This window comes from Canis lupus, chromosome 30 (assembly GCF_048164855.1).
Source record: "Canis lupus baileyi chromosome 30, mCanLup2.hap1, whole genome shotgun sequence".
Lineage (NCBI taxonomy): Eukaryota > Metazoa > Chordata > Mammalia > Carnivora > Canidae > Canis > Canis lupus.
Genome location: NC_132867.1, coordinates 40,644,788 through 40,650,060, shown reverse-complemented (window position 1 = coordinate 40,650,060; position 5,273 = coordinate 40,644,788).

Below are 5,273 nucleotides of genomic sequence, written 5' to 3'. Positions count from 1 at the left end.
GCCAAGAAGATCTCAAAAAACCAAGTTGGAAGATTTGTATTTCCTGATTTCAAAACTTACTCCTGGGATCGAGTCCCCCGTCGGGCTCCCCACAGGGAGCCAGCATTCTCCCTCTGCCTCTCTGTGTCTCATGAATAAATAAATAAAATATTTCTTTAAAAAAGAATTAAAATCCTGAAACACTTTGAAGACAACCTGGGGACGGTTTTCATGACTTGGATTTGGCACTGGTTTTTTAGATCCGATGCCAAAAGCACAAGTGACAACAGGAAAAATACACGTAAATTGGAGCTTATCAAAACTGAGGAATCGAAGCACTTTTGTGCAAGACACACCATGGAGACAGTGAAAAGACACCCCACAGAATGGGAGGAAATATCTGCAAACCCTGTCATGGGTGCAGTATCGAGAATATATACAGAACTCCTAACCACTCAGTTGTTGAAGACGACCCAGTTTAAAAGGGGTCAAAGGATCCGAATAGACAGCTGCCGGAGAAGATGGACAAGTGGCCGATAAGGGCTTCTTGCTGTGGTGATAAGAATGTCCTAAAAGTGACTGGTGATAGTTGTGCGACTCTGTGAATACACCGAAAGTCACCCAACGGTCCACTTCAAATGGGTGATTGTACAGTGTGGGAACTGCAGCAATACAGCTTACAAATAAAATGTTGTTGGGACAATACATGGCATTTATTTTTACTATTTAAAATAGATATTGTCAAAAAATAAAATAGATATCATATGAATTTCCTGAATCAAGGAAGAGAAATACAGGTTATTTATCTCTGTTATGGAGATGAATACCATAAGGATAAAAAAAAGGTGGGGGGAACGCCCAGGGGGCTCAGAAGTTAAGCGTCTGCCTTTAGCTCAGGGCATGACCCCGGGGTCCTGGGATCGAGTCCTGCATCGAGCTCCCCACAGGGAGCCTGCTTCTCCCGCTGCCTGTGTCTCTGCCTCTCTCTGTGTCTCATGAATAAATAAAATCTTAAAAAATAAAAAATTTAAAAAATGGCCAAAGAGATTGGCTCTGAGCCCTGGAACTGGGGTGGGCAGAGGCCAGAGGCTGCCCTGCCCCGTGGGGACAGTCTCTCTGCGTCCTGCACCTAGAAGACCCCCATCTCCCGATCCCACCTCCCCAGAACGACTCCCACCTTCCTCGGGCCCCTGCTCCTCCATGAGCTGCACAGCCTTCTGCAGCCCTGGGGGTCCTGGGTGCAGCGGCAGGAAACACCCGCCCAGCACCACCACCAGACACCTGTTCTCCCCCAGTCGGGGAAGTCTGAGGTCGGGGCCTGGTCAGGGCTGGCTCTTCCGGAGGCCTGGCTCCTGGCCGTGTGGACACTGCTGCCTCCTGTGTGCACATCCCTGCCTCTCCCGCGTCTTAGGCCACCGGTCAGACCGGGTGCAGGTCTGCGAACGCTGAATGGCCGTGTCCCCCACGCCCACCCCCGCCCCGGGTTTGAGGACTGAAGTGCCCGTGCTCCCAAGAGCCCTCCGCAGGCCCGCGCCGTAGCTGGACCACCAGCCTCCCGAGTGTGAGGAATGCGCGTGTGTGTCGAGGGAGCCAGGCCCCTCCTGTTAAGGACGCTGTGCCTCCCAGGCTGCGTGAACCGTGAACCGGTAAGGAAGAATTTCTGTTGCAAGTGATCTCCGCTCCCAGCGTGGGGCTGGAACTCACGCCCCCAGGATCAAGAGTCACAGGCTCCGTGGACAGGTGTGTGGTGGAAGGAGAGAGTCTGGGCTCGGCCCCAAACAGGAGGACAGCTGGGGGCTGACAGCTGGGGGGGTGGGGAGCATGGGGGCGGGGCCTCGCGGAAGGCAGGGAGGCAGGCCAAGGACTTGGGCTGCGCTGGGGGGTCGGGTGGCATGCGGCACTCCATCAGGTGACAGCCATTGGATGGGGGTTCTCTAAACTGACCTTGTGGGACTCCCGCTAAACCCGGGGGCAGGGGGCTGGTGGAGGTCAGAGGTCAGAGCAGCCTGGCCACAGGTCACTCACCCCGGGGGCCTCATTTTTGCCATCACCTCATTAATGACTACCTACACACACAGTTCCCATCTCGGCTGTGGGGCTGCGGCTCCGCTCAGGAACCCGGGGAGGGCACAGCTCAGCCCGCATGAAGGCCCACGGGGGACGTGTCCCCGTCATTGCAGGACTGGGGCAGGGAGTCCAGGTGGGCTGGAAACGCACAGGGAACAGGAGGCGCTCACGGCACGACAGACACAGGGTCCTGTCCAGTCCTGATCCAGGGCCATTTGGGCCTCAAAACAGTGACCAGTGGGCCCAGGCCACTGAGGCCTGTAGGCGCCTGCACTGGGTGCCCCCGGGGCTACAAGCAGGCACAGGGCTCCTCCAAGTGACAGGGACCTTACGGTGCGACCTCACGGTGGCCTGGCTGTGCCAGTCTGAACACTGATTCTCCTTATCTGCCCGCTGACCGCGGTGTGCACCTTGAACAGTAGGGCAGGTGATTTTTCTAAGTTACTTTTTAATGTTTTTAAATAGTTTATGTATTTATTCATGAGAGACCCAGAGAGGGAGGCAGAGACACAGGCAGAGGGAGAAGCAGGCTCCATGCAGGGAGCCGGATGCGGGACTCGATCCCGGGACCCCGGGGTCACGGCCTGAGCTGGAGGCAGGCGCTCCACCGCTGAGCCCCCCGGGGGACCCGACCCCCTCTTACATTGATGATATACTCAGTGACCCTATTTCCAAATCAGGTCCTATTGACAGATTCCAGGAGTTAGTACAAGTTTAATATTTGGGAATCTGGGTGAGCATCTGAGAATTCCCATTCTGTTCGTGAGTGACCGGCAGAAATTATGCCAGAAAAGAGAGTAATTCAGAGCATAATGTAAACCCCCCTGGCAGGAAACCCTCTGCGGGCCTGGAATGTGGAGGCTGAAGCCTGGAGCCTGGCCCGCCCCCTCCGCTGGGCCACCCGCGTTCCCTGCTCTGGCCACCCTGACCTTTCCTCAGCTCTTCTAGCCTGAGCGTGTTCCCGCCCCAGGCATTCGCACGGTGGCTGTTTCCAGCCTGGAACATTCCTCCTTGAGAACAAGAGGTGGCTGTCACCTGTCGGGACAGAGAGACTTCCTGACCACCTGATCTAATACTAGGCCCCATTCTTGTCTCTAACAATCTTCAGATTCATTCTCATGAGTGGAGATTTTATTACAAAATCTTGGGCGCCTGGGTGGCTCAGCGGTTGAGCATCTGCCTTTGGCTCCGGGTCCTGGGATCGAGTCCTGCATGGGGCCCCCTAGGAGAGCCGGCTTCTCCCTCTGCCAGCGTCTCTAGTTCTTGTTAATAAATAAATAAAATCTTAAAAAGAAAGAAAAAGATAGGTGCTGAGCTCCCTCCCCTGGAAGAAAAGCATCCCAGGGGCAGGGGCCCTGTTTGAGTTTCCCCGTATTTCCAGAGCCTACAAAAGCCTGCCCGTGGCAGAGGACGGCCAAGTCGAACGCCAGGTGCTGGGCAGAGCCTCTGATGCTGCTACCTCGGCCCACACCTGGTGGCACCGCCTTGGCTCGTCAGTCCCTGCAGGTGCCAGGAGGAACCAGGGACCCAGAGGCAGGCTCTTTAAAAGGAGAGAGCACACGTTGGAGAGAAGGCTGGGTGCCCCAGGGCGCGCCCCGGGGTGATGGCGAGGCCTGTGCAACACGGGTTTCTTCTGGCCAAGTCCCCTGCGCCCCGGGGCCTTCCCAGTCCTGGGGGAGCGAGGCCGGGCTGCGCAGACGCGGGGGGGGCTCCCAAGGGCCGCACCTGCACGGCAGGGACGGGGCCGGCGCCTGCTGGTGCCCCTGACCGAGGGCGCGGGGCCCCGGGCGGGATCAGCCTCGGGCCTCGCGAGCCCTTCGCTCCGGGGCGCAGGCTGTGAGCTCGGCAGCTCCCGCACAGCGAGCGCTCAGCCCAGGAAACGGAATCGGGACGCGGGGACCCAGCGTCCGCACCCCAGGAGGCCGCGGGTCCGGGGGGGCGCAGGGGCGGGGCGGGGCGGGGCCCCGGGAACGGGGGGACGGGGTGGGGGGGCACAGGGCTCCGGGCGGCGGAGGCGTCAAAGGGGAGTGGGGGCCGGGTCGGGGTCGGCGGTTGGGCAGTGGGGGCGGGGGTGGGGGCGGGGGTGAGGGCGGGGGAGAGGGCGCGGGGCCCGGGCCCAGGGCCAGGGAGTGAGGGCGTCGGGTGGGGCAGGGTGGGGAGGGGGCGGGGCCCGGGCCCGGGGCCAGGCTGTGGGGCGGGGGGCGAGTTGGGAGGGGGGCGGGGGGAGGAGGCGGGTGGGAGAGTGGGGGGGGTGCGGGCAGGGGGCGAGCCCTGGGGGGAGTTGGGCGGGGGGTGAGGGTGCGGGTGGGAGAGGGGGTGGGTGGGAGAGTGGGGAGGGGTGCGGGGAGGGGGCGGGTCCGGGGCTGTGAAGGGGGGTGGCGGGCGGGGCGGGCCTGGGATTGCGGCCGGCTGTGGGGCAGGGAGTTGGGCTGGGGGTTGGGGGAGGGGGCGGGTCCTGGGCTGTGAAGGGGGGTGGGGGGGTGAGGTGCGGGAGGGGGCGGGTCCCGGACTGTGAAGGAGGGTGGGGGGGCGGGTGGGAGTGGGGAGGGGTGCGGGGAGGGGGCGGGTCCCGGACTGCGGCCGGGCTGCGGGGGCGGGGAGTGGGGCGGGTGGGGGGATGGGCGGGTCCTGGGCTGTGACGGGGAGGGGTTGGGGGAGGGGGCGGGGCCCGGACTGCGGCCGGGCTGTGGGGGCGGGAGTTGGGCCGGGGGGTTGGGGGAGGGGGCGGGTCCTGGGCTGTGAAGGGGGTGGGGTGGGAGGGAGGGGTGCGGGGAGGGGGCGGGTCCGGGACTGTGGCCGGGCTGCGGGGGCGGGGGTGGGGGAGGGGGTGGGCCCCGGACTGTGGAGGGGGTGGGGGGCGGGGGGCGAGTGGGGAGGGGTGCGGGAGGGGGCGGGTCCGGGACTGCGGCCGGGCTGCAGGGGCGGGGAGTGGGGCGGTTGGGGGAGGGGCGGGTCCTGGGCTGTGAAGGGGTGGGGTGGGGGGAGGGCTGCGGGGAGGGGGCGGGCCCCGGACTGTGGAGGGGTGGGAGGCGGGGGGCGGGGGGAGGGGTGCGGAGGGGGCGGGTCCCGGGCTGTGAAGGGGGTGGGGTGGGGGGGAGGGGTGCGGAGGGGGCGGGCCCGGGACCGCGGCCGGGGGGCGGGGCGGGAGCTCGGCCCTGGGATTGGCCGCCCGCCCCGCCCGCCCCGCCCCGCCCCCCCCGGGGCCAATCGGCTGCGCGCGCGTCCGG